Here is a 15,043-nt window from a genome sequence, read left to right as displayed (position 1 = left end):
GCCCTGGAGGAAATAAAGGAAGTTTGCACCGAATGTTAAGTGCCGCCTGTATACATCTTTTCATTTATATTGGCTACAAGTCTTCTCTGGGCAGAGCACCGCCAGGTGGCTAAAGTTCGCACCCGTGTTGCACATGTGACATAGCCCGTTCATAGGGCAGAGGAAGTTAAACGCAGAGCCACTCGAACTATTTCTTAACACGAGTCTAATAAACAATATAAACATCATGGGCATCACCGCATCTGAAAACGCCCTAGTATTAAAATATAAAAATATTTTTCAAAAGGGAGTTTTTTATTTTTTCAGTATTTAAACATAAAACGTATACATATGTGGTATTGTTGTAATTGAACTGACCCAGAGAATGAAGGACATACGTATTATGCCATATTAAAGAAAGCTGTGGCAAGCTGCGTATACAGTGTTTCCTGGTAATAAAGTAATTTGGTCTCCCCTTTTGGCAAGAGGTAAAAATTCGCCCATTTTACCTTGTTAGCGATGGTCTAAAAGCATGACTATCCAGTAATCATCAGACTGCTTAATGTGTGGCCTCTGAAGGGCTTCAGTACATCTCTGATGAGCTGCCACTGCCTGACCTTGAAACAACACCTTAGAGCTTTACGTTGTTCATACAGACGCTCTAGCATCTGCAAGGTGGATTTCCAGCAAGTTGGAACGTCATGGATTAAGTGACGTAACGACAGACCATTCTGCCGCTGGAAGTCCAGTGCATTCCTTGCCACACAAGAATAGCTGAAATGTGAGGACAGTCTCCTGGACATCGCCAATGCTTTCTGCAAGCCAATGTACTTTTTCAAAAAGTGTTGCACGATTAGGTTTATCACATTTGCTATATAGGGAACGTGTTATTTCCTCCAAATGCAGCATGGCCTTGATTTTCTTGCCATGGTCGCTGACCGCCTTACCCAGTTGGAGTTGGTGGAGAGACAGCCAGCGGGATGTTTGCTGCTTGCTGCACTTTAGCAAGTGATAGACTGTGTAGCTATTCTTACCCAGGCTGATCAAATGGAATATGGAATGGCAATGCTTAACTGTACACATACGATAGGAAGGAGGGGGCGAAAGAGAGACGCTATGCCCTGCTACTATTGGGGATGGGGGGATGTCCATTGCAGAGCAGACAGATAAGCACCTGGTGTGGGCACCAGACCAACACAAAAGTGGGGGTGTCAAAATCAATAAGACATGGCCTTGCCACAAAAAGCATTTACCCTGTAGGCTTGCACATTGCCACACAGGGAGAATTGCAAGGAGAAGCTCCTGTTCTCTGCCTTGTGAGAATACAAGGCAGAGGTGGCTTTTTGGGAGAAATAATGCTGGCTAGGTAATTTCCAGTGAGGCACAGCACACATCAAAAGGTCCCTATAGACAGTAGAATCCACTAAGTGGTACAGCAGAGACTACATCACCAGCAACTTGGCTAGGTGGGAGTTCAGCTTACATTTATTGCTGGGTGTGTAGAGGTGTTTTTTGGCCACGTTCCGTTACTGATGCCGGAGGAGGAGAAGTAGTCTGAGCAGGAGACACAGTAAGTTATGATGACAAGGACAATACTGCACATGGATGTAGCCTGGCTGCTGCAAAAGACAGCGGGAGAAGGACATTCTTGGGCTAGCTGGTGGCTACTTCTATTTTCCCACTGGATCGGGTGATGCTGCTGTATGTGCTGCAGTAGAGTGTTGGTGCCTACTTTTGTGTTTGAATGCTCATTGCTAATTTTAATTCTGCAGATCTTGCACACAGCAATGCTTTTGTCTTCTGGCAATGTGGGAAAAAATTGCCAGACATGAGATACTTGCACACTCTGCACAGAATTTTGAGGCAGTCGAGATTGGCTATGTTTTGAGCCTGTTCTCACAGTACCAGCGGCATCACCAGTTCCTGACCATAATAGAAGATCTGGCCTGGCAGTTTTTGGGGAGGTTCTGGCCGTACACTGCCTCTGCTCTTTATTGCTGCTGCTGCTGCCACCACCCTCCTCCTCTGGTGTAAACTCCTCAAATCCTTGATCCGGCTCCTACGTCCTGTCTAACACACCCGCATTGTCATATTCCTCATCTTCCCTGCCACTTTTATCAGACTGTCTTATGTCAGTTGGCTCCTTGGCTGCCCTCTTGATTCCCAGCGCTGTATTTGCCCATAATACCATCACCATTTCTACAGGTGCCACTGCTACTACTACCACCACCGCATCTATGGATGGGGTCCCTTGCCTCCCCCTGAACCTCCACCTCATGGCAGTCCAAACGGTGACAGTCCAAAACTCATCAACAAGGAGATTCTCTTGACTATCTTTAATAATAATAATATTATGCCTTTTGGAAGAACTGTGGCCTACTACTACTGCTGGCCGGATGGCTGGTGCTGTTACCCACATTCTGATTCTGGAAAGATGATACTTGGGTCTTTCATTTTGCACTCCTCCGTTTTATAGACATTTTATTATGAGGCCTATGAATGAAAACACATGGGTTTCCTATAAATAAAAACAATTGGGTTTCCTATAAATGAAAAGTAATGGGTTTGGTACATACAGATTATTAAACTGTACTAGCAAAATTGCAAGTGTTTTTTTTGTGCAATTTAACCGCCGAACGCAGCGATGCGTCCTGGAGGCGGTCGATTCATTCCTCCTGGACGCATATATGCGTCCTCTCGCGAGACGCGAGATTTCCTGTGAACGTGCGCACACAGGCGCGCGCGTTCACAGGATCGGAAGGTAAGCGAGTGGATCTCCAGCCTGCCAGCGGCGATCGTTCGCTGGCAGGCTGGAGATGCGATTTTTTTAACCCCTAACAGGTATATTAGACGCTGTTTTGATAACAGCGTCTAATATACCTGCTACCTGGTCCTCTGGTGGTCCCTTTTGCTTGGATCGACCACCAGAGGACACAGGCAGCTCAGTAATAAGTAGCACCAAACACCACTACACTACACCCCCCTGTCACTTATTAACCCCTGATCACCCCATATAGACTCCCTGATCACCCCCCTGTCATTGATCACCCCCCTGTCATTGCTCACCCCCTTGTTAGGCTCCATTCAGACGTCCGTATGGTTTTTACGGATCCACGGATACATGGATCGGATCCGCAAAACACATACAAACGTCTGACTAGAGCCTTACAGGGGGGTGATCACCCCATATAGACTCCCTGATCACCCCCCTGTCATTGATCACCCCCCTGTCATTGATAACCCCCCTGTAAGGCTCCATTCAGACGTCCGTATGTTTTTTACGGATCTACGGATACATGGATCGGATCCGCAAAACACATACGGACATCTGAATGGAGCCTTACAGGGGGGTGATCAATGACAGGGGGGTGATCACCCCATATAGACTCCCTGATCACCCCCCTGTCATTGATCACCCCCCTGTAAGGCTCCATTCAGACGTCCGTATGTTTTTTACAGATCCACGGATACATGGATCGGATCCGCAAAACACATACGGACGTCTGAATGGAGCCTTACAGGGGGGTGATCAATGACAGGGGGGTGATCAATGACAGGGGGGTGATCAGGGAGTCTATATGGGGTGATAACCCCCCTGTCATTGATCACCCCCCTGTCATTGATCACCCCCCTGTAAGGCTCCATTCAGACGTCCGTATGTGTTTTGCGGATCCGATCCATGTATCCGTGAATCTGTAAAAAAACATACGGACGTCTAAATGGAGCAAAAAAAGTCTAAATGTGTAAAAAAAAAAGTGAGTTCATAGAACTTTTTATTTTTTGTCGCAAGTTAGCGGAAAATTATGATTTTTTTTAATATATTTTTTTTCTTACAAAGTCTCATATTCCACTAACTTGTGACGAAAAATAAAAACTTCCATGAACTCACTATGCCCATCAAGAAATACCTTGGGGTGTCTTCTTTCCAAAATGGGGTCACTTGTGGGGTAGTTATACTGCCCTGGCATTTTAGGGGCCCAAATGCGTGCAAAGTAGTTTGAAATCAAAATCTGTAAAAAATGGCCGGTAAAATCCGAAAGGTGCTCTTTGGAATGTGGGCCCCTTTGCCCACCTAGGCTGCAAAAAAGTGTCACACATGTGTTATTGCCGTACTCAGGAGAAGTTGAGCAATGTGTTTTGGGGTGTCATTTTACATATACCCATGCTGGGTGAGATAAATATCTTGGTCAAATGCCAACTTTGTATAAAAAAATTGAAAAAGTTGTCTTTTGCCAAGATATTTCTCTCACCCAGCATGGGTATATGTAAAATGACACCCCAAAACACATTGCCCAACTTCTCCTGAGTACGGAAATACCAGATGTGTGACACTTTTTTGCAGCCTAGGAGGGCAAAGGAACCCACATTACAAAGAGCACCTTTCGGATTTCACCGGCCATTTTTCACAGATTTTGATTTCAAACTACTTTGCACGCATTTGGGCCCCTAAAATGCCAGGGCAGTATAACTACCCCACAAGTGACCCCATTTTGGAAAGAAGACACCCCAAGGTATTTCGTGATGGGCATAGTGAGTTCATGGAAGTTTTTATTTTTTGTCACAAGTTAGTGGAATATGAGACTTTGTAAGAAAAAAAATATATAAAAAGAAAATCATTTTCCGCTAACTTGTGACAAAAAATAAAAAGTTCTGTGAACTCACTATGCCCATCAGCGAATACCTTAGGATGTCTACTTTCCAAAATGGGGTCATTTGTGGGGTGTTTGTACTGTCTGGGCATTGTAGAACCTCAGGAAACATGACAGGTGCTCAGAAAGTCAGAGCTGCTTCAAAAAGCGGAAATTCACATTTTTGTACCATAGTTTGTAACTGCTATAACTTTTACTCAAACCATATTTTTTTTACCCAAACATTTTTTTTTTTATCAAAGACATGTAGAACAATAAATTTAGAGAAAAATTTATATATGGATGTCGTTTTTTTTCCCAAAATTTTACAACTAAAAGTGAAAAATGTCATTTTTTGCAAAAAAATCGTTAAATTTCGATTAATAACAAAAAAAATAAAAGCATCAATGTCAGCAGCAATGAAATACCACCAAATGAAAGCTCTATTAGTGAGAAGAAAAGGAGGTAAAATTCATTTGGGTGGTAAGTTGCATGACCGAGCAATAAGCGGTGAAAGTAGTGTAGTGCAGAAGTGTAAAAAGTGGCCTGGTCATTAAGAGTGTTTAAGCTATGGGGGCTGAGGTGGTTAATATACTGCACTTCTGGGATTACACGTGCATAAGTGACTGTCACATTTAGGACAGAAATACAGCTTTTTGGTTAGGGTGAAAAAACCCTATAATATACTGCACATCTGGTATTAGACAAGCATAAGTGACTGTCACATTTAGGCCATAAATACGGCTTTTTGGTTACTGAGGTGAAAAAAACCTCTCATATACTGCAGATCTGGGATTACACGTGCATAAGTGACTGTCACATTTAGGCCATAAATACGGCTTTGGCATACTGGGGTAAAAAAGCCTCTCATATACTGCACATCTGGGATTACACGTGCATAAGTGACTGTCACATTTAGGACAGAAATACAGCTTTTTGGTTAGGGTGAAAAAACCCTCTAATATACTGCACATCTGGTATTAGACAAGCATAAGTGACTGTCACATTTAGGCCATAAATACGGCTTTGGCATACTGGGGTAAAAAAGCCTCTCATATACTGCACATCTGGGATTACACGTGCATAAGTGACTGTCACATTTAGGACAGAAATACTGCTTTTTGGTTAGGGTGAAAAAACCCTCTAATATACTGCACATCTGGCATTACACGTGCATAAGTGACTGTCACATTTAAACCATAAATACGGCTTTGGCATACTGGGGTAAAAAACCCTCTAATATACTGCACATCTGGGATTACACGTGCATAAATGACTGTCACATTTAGGCCATAAATACGGCTTTGGCATACTGGGGTAAAAAAGCCTCTCATATACTGCACATCTGGGATTACACGTGCATAAGTGACTGTCACATTTAGGCCATAAATACGGCTTTGGCATACTGGGGTAAAAAAGCCTCTCATATACTGCACATCTGGGATTACACGTGCATAAGTGACTGTCACTGTCACGGGGTTCCGAAGGTGCACTCGGTCCCCCATTGCCCGCAGAACTGTTGCTTAGCTTTTGGAATGAGGTTCTGTGTTTGACCTCATTCCCAGGGCGGCTTTACTAGCTGGGTGGCTCCTTGCTCCTAAGTCTGCCTTGAGCGCCGAGCTGATCACTCGGTGCTCGACTGGTTGGTCTGTCGGTCATGTGACGCTGGCCACGTCACATGACCCTCACGACCCACTATAAATACAGGCAGCCTGCTGGCTACAGGTTGCCTGTTAATTTCTAGGTTCCTGGTATTTGTTGGACTGCTGAATACTTACCTGATCCTGTTCCTTGACCATCCTTTTGCCTGATCCTCCTGTACTGCGCATCCGTCCTGGTATTGTGACCTCGGCTCCCACCTGACTACTCTCTTTGGACTCCTCTTGTACTTCTCTGCTCTCCTGGTATTTATGACCCCGGCTTCTCCTGACAATTCTCTGCTTGCCCCATTTGTACTTTGCAGCTTTCATGGTATTGACTCGGTCCATTCACGTCCTGTTGTTTGTCTGTCTGTCATCCCTGCACTTACTCCAAGTTAGGGATTGCCGTCCAGTTGTCCCCTGTCATTAGGACTCGCGAGGCAAGTAGGCAGGGCCAGGGGTAAGGGTGGAGCGCAGTGGTCACTTCCCTCCCCCCTGTGTGTGTGTGTACGCGACCGTTACAGTCACATTTAGGACAGAAATACAGCTTTTTGGTTAGGGTGAAAAAACCCTCTAATATACTGCACATCTGGCATTACACGTGCATAAGTGACTGTCACATTTAGGCCATAAATACGGCTTTGGCATACTGGGGTAAAAAAACATCTAATATACTGCACATTTAGGATTACACGTGCATAAGTGACTGTCACATTACATTTAGGCCATAAATATGGCTTTTTGGTTACTGGGGTGAAAAAAATCTCTAATATGTTGCACATCTGGGATTACACGTGCATAAGTGACTGTCACATTTAGGCCATAAATACGGCTTTTGCATACTGGGGTAAAAAAGCCTCTCATATACTGCACATCTGGGATTACACGTGCATAAGTGACTGTCACATTTAGGCCATAAATACGGCTTTGGCATACGGGGGTAAAAAAGCCTCTCATATACTGCACATCTGGGATTACACGTGCATAAGTGACTGTCACATTTAGGACAGAAATACAGCTTTTTGGTTAGGGTGAAAAAAAAAACTAATATACTGCACATCTGGGATTACACATGCATAAGTTACTGTCATATTTAGGACAGAAATACAGCTTTTTGGTTAGGTTGAAAAACCCTCTAATATACTGCACATCTGGGATTAGACAAGCATAAGTGACTGTCATATTTAGGACAGAAATAAAGCTTTTTGGTTAGGGTGAAAAAACCCTCTAATATACTGCACATCTGGGATTACACGTGCATAAATGACTGTCACATTTAGGCCATAAATACGGCTTTTTGTTACTTGGGTGAAAAAAGCCTCTAATATATTGCACATCTGGGATTACACGTGCATAAGTGACTGTCACATTTAGGACAGAAATACAGCTTTTTGGTTACGGTGAAAAAACCCTCTAATATACTGCACATCTGGGATTACACGTGCATAAATGACTGTCACATTTAGGCCATAAATACGGCTTTTTGGTACTGGGGTGAAAAAAGCCTCTAATATATTGCACATCTGGTATTAGACAAGCATAAGTGTGTCACGGATGGTGTTGCAAAAAGCTGGAACTTATAAATAATCATCCGACTGGCTTGATCCCAAACTAAGGAGCATATGGGTGAGCCCTATAAAACCCCCTAGAACTCTCCCTGTCTGCTATGCCCATGCAAAGGTCTTTATGATGGACAATTGCATGCTTGCGTACCTCATACTGTGTGACACCTGAAAACCCTATAATAGTGAGGGGACACGACCACCGGCTCCCTGCACTTAATATGGACGGAGTCAGGGTCACCTAGAATCAAGCCAGCAAGGAAACACAAATAAATGAAAAACACTTATCCGAGGAATCAGTAGTAGCAGCATCCAGTAGTGAACAACTCATTCAGGAAGAAGTATAAACCGCAAAGTGAGGCAGTATGGGAGGGAATATAAAAGGAGGAAATTAGTGTAAATAGGTGACAGCTGGGAGAAGGAAAGGAGATGACAAAGTGAAACCAAAACAAAGAACATCATGCATAAGGTACAGAAGAACGTCTGCCAGACCTTCTCAGAGAGCTGGCGGTGACAATGTGACTATCACATTTAGGCCAGAAATACGGCTTTTTGGTTACTGAGGGGAAAAAAGCCTCTAATATATTGCACATCTGGGATTACACATGCATAAGTGACTGTCACATTTAGGCCATAAATACGGCTTTGGCATACTGGGGTGAAAAAAAGGCACTCATATACTGCACATCTGGGATTACACATGTATAAGTGACTGTCACATTTAGGACAGAAATACAGCTTTTTGGTTAGGGTGAAAAATCCCTCTAATATACTGCACATCTGGGATTAGACAAGAATAAGTGACTGTCACATTTAGGCCAGAAATACGGCTTTTTGGTTACTGGGGTGAAAAAATCCTCTTATATACTGCACATCTAGGAAAAGACATGCATAAGTGACTGTCACATTTAGGTTATAAATACGGCTTTTTGGTTACTGGAGTGAAAAAAGCCTCTAATATATTGCACATCTGGGATTAGACAAACATAAGTGACTGTCACATTTAGGACAGAAATACAGCTTTTTGATTATTGTGAAAAACCCCTCTAACATACTGCACATCTGGTATCAGACGTGCATAAGTGACTGTCACATTTAGGCCATAAATACGGCTTTTTTGTTACTGGGGTGAAAAAAACCTCTATATTGCACATCTGGGATTGCACATGCATAAGTGACTGTCACATTTAGGACAGAAATACAGCTTTTTTGTTAGGGTGAAAAAACCCTCTAATATACTGCACATCTGGGATTAGACAAGCATAAGTGACTGTCACATTTAGGACAGAAATACGGCTTTGGCATACTGGGGTAAAAAACCCTCTAATATACTGCACATCTGGGATTACACGTGCATAAGTGACTGTCACATTTAGGACAGAAATACAGCTTTTTGGTTAGGGTGAAAAAACTCTCTAACATACTGCATATCTGGTATCAGACATGCATAAGTGACTGTCACATTTAGGCCATAAATACGGCTTTTTTGTTACTGGGGTGAAAAAAACCTCTATATTGCACATCTGGGATTGCACATGCATAAGTGACTGTCACATTTAGGACAGAAATACAGCTTTTTTGTTAGGGTGAAAAAACCCTCTAATATACTGCACATCTGGGATTAGACAAGCATAAGTGACTGTCACATTTAGGCCATAAATACGGCTTTGGCATACTGGGGTAAAAAACCCTCTAATATACTGCACATCTGGGATTACACGTGCATAAGTGACTGTCACATTTAGGACAGAAATACAGCTTTTTGGTTAGGGTGAAAAAACTCTCTAACATACTGCATATCTGGTATCAGACATGCATAAGTGACTGTCACATTTAGGCCATAAATACGGCTTTTTTGTTACTGGGGTGAAAAAAGTCTCTGATATGCTGCACATTTAGGATTAGACATGCATAAGTGACTGTCACATTTAGGCCATAAATACGACTTTTTGGTTACTGGAGTGAAAAAACCCTCTAATATATTGCATATCTGGGATTAGACAAACATAAGTGACTGTCACATTTAGGCCAGAAATACGGATTTTTGGTTACTGGGGTGAAAAAACCCTCTGATATACTGCACATCTAGGATTAAATGTGCATAAGTGACTGTCACATTTAGGCCATAAATACGGCTTTTTGGTTACTGGGGTGGAAAAAGCCTCTTATATACTGCACATCTAGGATTAGACGTGCATAAGTGACTGTCACATTTATACCATAAATACGGCTTTGGCATACTGGGGTAAAAAACCCTCTAATATACTGCACATCTGGGATTACACGTGCATAACTGACTTTCACATTTAGGCCATAAATACGGCTTTGGCATACTGGGGTGAAAAAAGCCTCTCATATACTGCACATCTGGGATTACACGTGCATAAGTGACTGTCACATTTAGGACAAAAATGCAGCTTTTTGGTTAGGATGATAAAAACCTCTAATATAATGCACATCTGGGATTACACGTGCATAAGTGACTGTCACATTTAGAACAGAAATATAGCTTTTTGATTAGGGTGAAAAAACCATTTAATATATTGCACATCTGGTATTAGACAAGCATAAGTGACTGTCACATTTAGGCCATAAATATGACTTTTTGGTTACTGGGGTGAAAAAAGCCTCTAATATATTGCACATCTGGGATTACACGTGCATAAGTGACTGTCACATTTAGGACAGAAATACAGCTTTTTGGTTAGGGTGAAAAAACCCTCTAATATACTGCACATCTGGTATTAGACGAGCATAAGTGACTGTCACATTTAGGCCATAAATACGGCTTTTTGGTTACAGGGGTGAAAAAAGCCTCTAATATATTGCACATCTGGGATTGCACGTGCATAAGTGACTGTCACATTTAAGACAGAAATACAGCTTTTTGGTTAGGGTGAAAAACCCCTATAATATATTGCACATCTGGCATTAGACAAGCATAAGTGACTGTCACATTTAGGCCAGAAATACGGATTTTTGGTTACTGGGGTGAAAAAAGCCTCTGATATACTGCACATCTGGGATTAGACGTGCATAATTGACTGTCACATTTTAAACAGAAATACAGCTTTTTGGTTAGGGTGAAAAAACCCTCTAATATACTGCACATCTGGTATTAGACATACATAAGTGACTGTCACATTTAGGCCATAAATACGGCTTTTTGGTTAATGGGGTGAAAAAAGCCTTTGATATACTGCACATCTGGGATAAGACGTGCATAAGTGAGTGTCACATTTAGGCCACAAATACCGCTGTCATATAGAGTTTAAAAAAAAAATAGAGTGCAATACCCTACATCAGGTTTTATATTTGCGGTTAATTATTTTTAACATACTTAAACAATCTTTACTTTTCTTTGTGAACGCTAACTATGAGGCAAACATCTAATAAGGGATGCGGTCATGGTCGTGGTGGTGGTGTTGGTGGAGCGTCTGGTGCAGGGAGAGGACGTGGCCGTTCTGCCACAGCTACACGTCCTACTGAACCTACTACCTCAGGTCCCAGTAGCCGCCAGAATCTACAGTGATATTTGGTCGGGCCTAATGCCGTTCTAAGGATGGTAAGTCCTGAGCAAGTACTTGCGCTAGTCAATTGGGTGGCTCCAGCACGTTCACATCATCTCCCACCAAGTCTTCTGCAGAAAGCACACAGGTGGCGCCTGAAACCCATGCCTTTCAGTCTGTCACATCACCCCCGTGCATATCGGGGAACCTGTCTGAGCCTCAAGTCATGCAGAAGTCTCTTATGCTGTTTGAAGACTCTGCTGGCAGGGTTCCCCAAGGGCATCCACCTAGCCCTTCCCCAGCGGTGGAAGACATAGAATGCACTGACGCACAACCACTTATGTTTCCTGATGAGGACATGGGAATACCACCTCAGCACGTCTCTGATGATGATGAAACAAAGGTGCCAACTGCTGCGTCTTTCTGCAGTGTGCAGACCGAAAAGGAGGTCAGGGAGGAAGACTGGGTGGAAGACGATGCAGGGGACGATGAGGTCCTAGACCCCACATGGAATGAAGGTCGTGCCACTGACTTTCAGAGTTCGGAGGAAGAGGCAGTGGTGAGACCGAGCCAACAGCGTAGCAAAAGCGGGAGCAGGGTGCAAAAGCGGGAGCAGGGTGCAAAAGCAGAGCAACCGTCGCCAAAACAGTTCGCCTGCTACTGGCCACCGTCAACAGGGACCGAGCACACCAAAGGCAGCTTCAAGGAGTTCCCTGTCATGGCACTTCTTCACACAATGTGCTGACGACAAGACCCGAGTAGTTTGCACGCTGTGCCATCAGAGCCTGAAGTGAGGCATTAACGTTCTGAACCTTAGCACAACCTGCATGACCAGGCATCTACATGCGAGACACGGGCTGCAGTAGAGTAAGCACCTTCAAAACCAAGAAAGGGCTCAGGCCCCTCCTGCTCCCTCTTCTGCTGCTGCCTCTGCCTCTTCCTCCGCCTCTGGAGGAACATTGGCACCTGCCGCCCAGCAAACAGAGGATGTGCCACCAACAATACCACCTCCGTCACCATGTCACACGGAAGCGTTCAGCTCTCCATCTCACAAACCTTTTAGAGAAAGCGTAAATTCCCACCTAGCCACCCTCGATCCCTGGCCCTGAATGCCAGCATTTCTAAACAGCTGGCCTTTTAAATGCTTTCATTCAGGCTGGTGGAGACGGACAGCTTCAAACAGCTCATGTCGCTTGCTGTCCCACAGTACGTCGTTTCCAGCCGCCACTACTTCTCCAGGAGAGCCGTGCCCTCCCTGCACAACCAAGTATCGGATAAAATCAAGTGTGCACTGCGCAACGCCATCTGTGGCAAGGTCCACCTAACCACAGATACACCAATATATGACTCACAAAAGTGAGTACTCGTGCCAAGCCTGCACGTAAGATGAAACACCAAAGAAAAAAGGCCAGCACAGAAATGAATATATAATAAATCTTTATTATGGTCTCAAACCGGGACCGGAGGTAAAAATACAGATAAAATACAATACTATGATGGATGGGAGACACACAGGAAGAAAAAGACCAACACCACTGGTAATGAGCATATAAATAAAATATATATATGTCAATAAGATATCAAAGCATGTGGCCTCCTATATGTAGGTCTCACTTCACGTGAACTGAAACGTAGAACAAGGGAGCACGTCTTGGGGATTTTGTCTGCGGCAGATGAAGAAGATGACACCTGTTTGAAGACGATTCCACGTCATTTTAAGATCTTCCATTCTTGTGATGGCTCCCTCCTCAAGGTAAGGGGTATTGATAGGGTTTTTGTGGGCAGTAGGGGTGGTAACTGGAAGCGGATCTTAGCCCAACGGGAGGTTAAGTGGATTTTCCAGCTCAATACTGTCACTCCGCATGGCCTTAATGAGGGACTCAGCTATGCCCCCTTTCTGTAATTACTTATTGTATCCTTTACTGTAGATGCTTCATTTTCCATTCTTTATTTAATTATTTGGTGTGTTCCTTTTGGTGTTGTATGTCAATAGGTGTGTATACATTTTTTCGCATTGGAGTGGCACCGGCCGGTGCCTCTCTAACGCCTAGATGCTTTTAGGGCTCCCTTGTTAGATATTACTTCGGGCCAGACTGTTGTTTAGTTGTACATTTACAGCTTTTATTCATGTTTTTATTATTCATTTTTAACTGTGTTCTCTTTGTCAATCATTTAGGTGTGGCCACCGTTCATTTTACCGGATTTCTATTCCCTTTTGTTTTTCTCCCCTTCCCTTCCTCCTCTCCCCCCCCCCCTCCTTCCCCTCCCCGTCTCTTTCCTTTCCCCTTTTTTTCATGTTTGGAGATGGATCCAGTATGGACTTTATACACAGTTACTATTAATCATTCCAGATACCTGGGCGATTGGTTCCTTTTACCTATGTATATCGCACTTATTTTATATGATTGTTTTTCACAAATATTAATGTACTCACTCGATGTTGTCACCTTTTGCTATGTTCACTATATCTTTATGATTTTATATATATAACTATATAAATACCTTTATTATTACCCATATTATATGGCTTCTGCCTTTTATGTATTTATATTTATATATGTTTATATATTGTTTGCATTGCACTCATACTGTACTCCTGGTGCGCTCCGAGGGACATGTGATGGTTTTATTGTCTTCCATGTCCAGGCAGCGCTCCGGTCTGCTTAATTATCATGAACTCATTGTAGATACACATGTATTATCCTGTCATCACTGTGTTACTGTTCTTTCACTTCCTTCTATTATATACACCCCTCCCTGGGTCCATACCTGCTTCTCCTCTCTGTTCCGTTACACCGGAAGTGACGTCTGCGTTCCAGGACGCATTTGCGTTCCACCTGCATACCGGAAGTGAGGCGATGCGTTCCAGCTTGGAGCGCACTCGTCTCACTTCCTCTAGTGTGGCCACACTCGTTCTGCCCAGCTGCTCCCTATTTCGGTTAATACCTCAGCTATATAAAGTTGCCCAATAGCCATCTATACACACACACCTTGTCCCCTGAAGAAGCTAACGCGAAACGTGCGTTGGGGCTATCCAGTTCACCACTCAGGTATTATATGTCATTAGTCTTTATACGGATGTTTCACTAATCTGATCCATGTACTTGCATTTTGGCACTTTGCACTTTATCTATCCCTGTACTGTTTTTTGGATTTTTCATCCGTTTGTATTATCCATGACTTTGCCTGTTTTTTAGATATCTGGTTTTTTTATTCATCTATACACTATGTATATTTATATGATTCCATTTGCTTTGATATCTTATTGACATATATATATTTTATTTATATGCTCATTACCAGTGGTGTTGGTCTTTTTCTTCCTGTGTGTCTCCCATCCATCATAGTATTGTATTTTATCTGTATTTTTACCTCCGGTCCCGGTTTGAGACCATAATAAAGATTAATTATATATTCATTTCTGTGCTGGCCTTTTTTCTTTGGTGTTTCATCTAACCACAGATACGTGGACCAGTAAGCAAGGCCGGGGACGCTATATCTCCCTAACTGCACACTGGGTAAATGTAGTGGCGGCTGGGCCCCAGGCAGAGAGCTGTTTGGCGCACGTTCTTCCGCTGCCAAGGATCGCAGGGCATCATTCTTTGCCTCCTGTTGCCTCCTCTTCCAACTCGGCTTCCTCCTCCTCTTCTATCACCTCCTCATCCGGTCAGCGACAGACCTTCACCACCAACTTCAGCACAGCCAGGGGTAAACGTCAGCAGGCC

The sequence above is a fragment of the Bufo bufo genome, chromosome 3, assembly GCF_905171765.1.
Source record: "Bufo bufo chromosome 3, aBufBuf1.1, whole genome shotgun sequence".
NCBI classification, from domain to species: domain Eukaryota; kingdom Metazoa; phylum Chordata; class Amphibia; order Anura; family Bufonidae; genus Bufo; species Bufo bufo.
The sequence above is the reverse complement of the archived record's forward strand: the minus strand, read 5'-3'. Positions refer to the sequence as shown.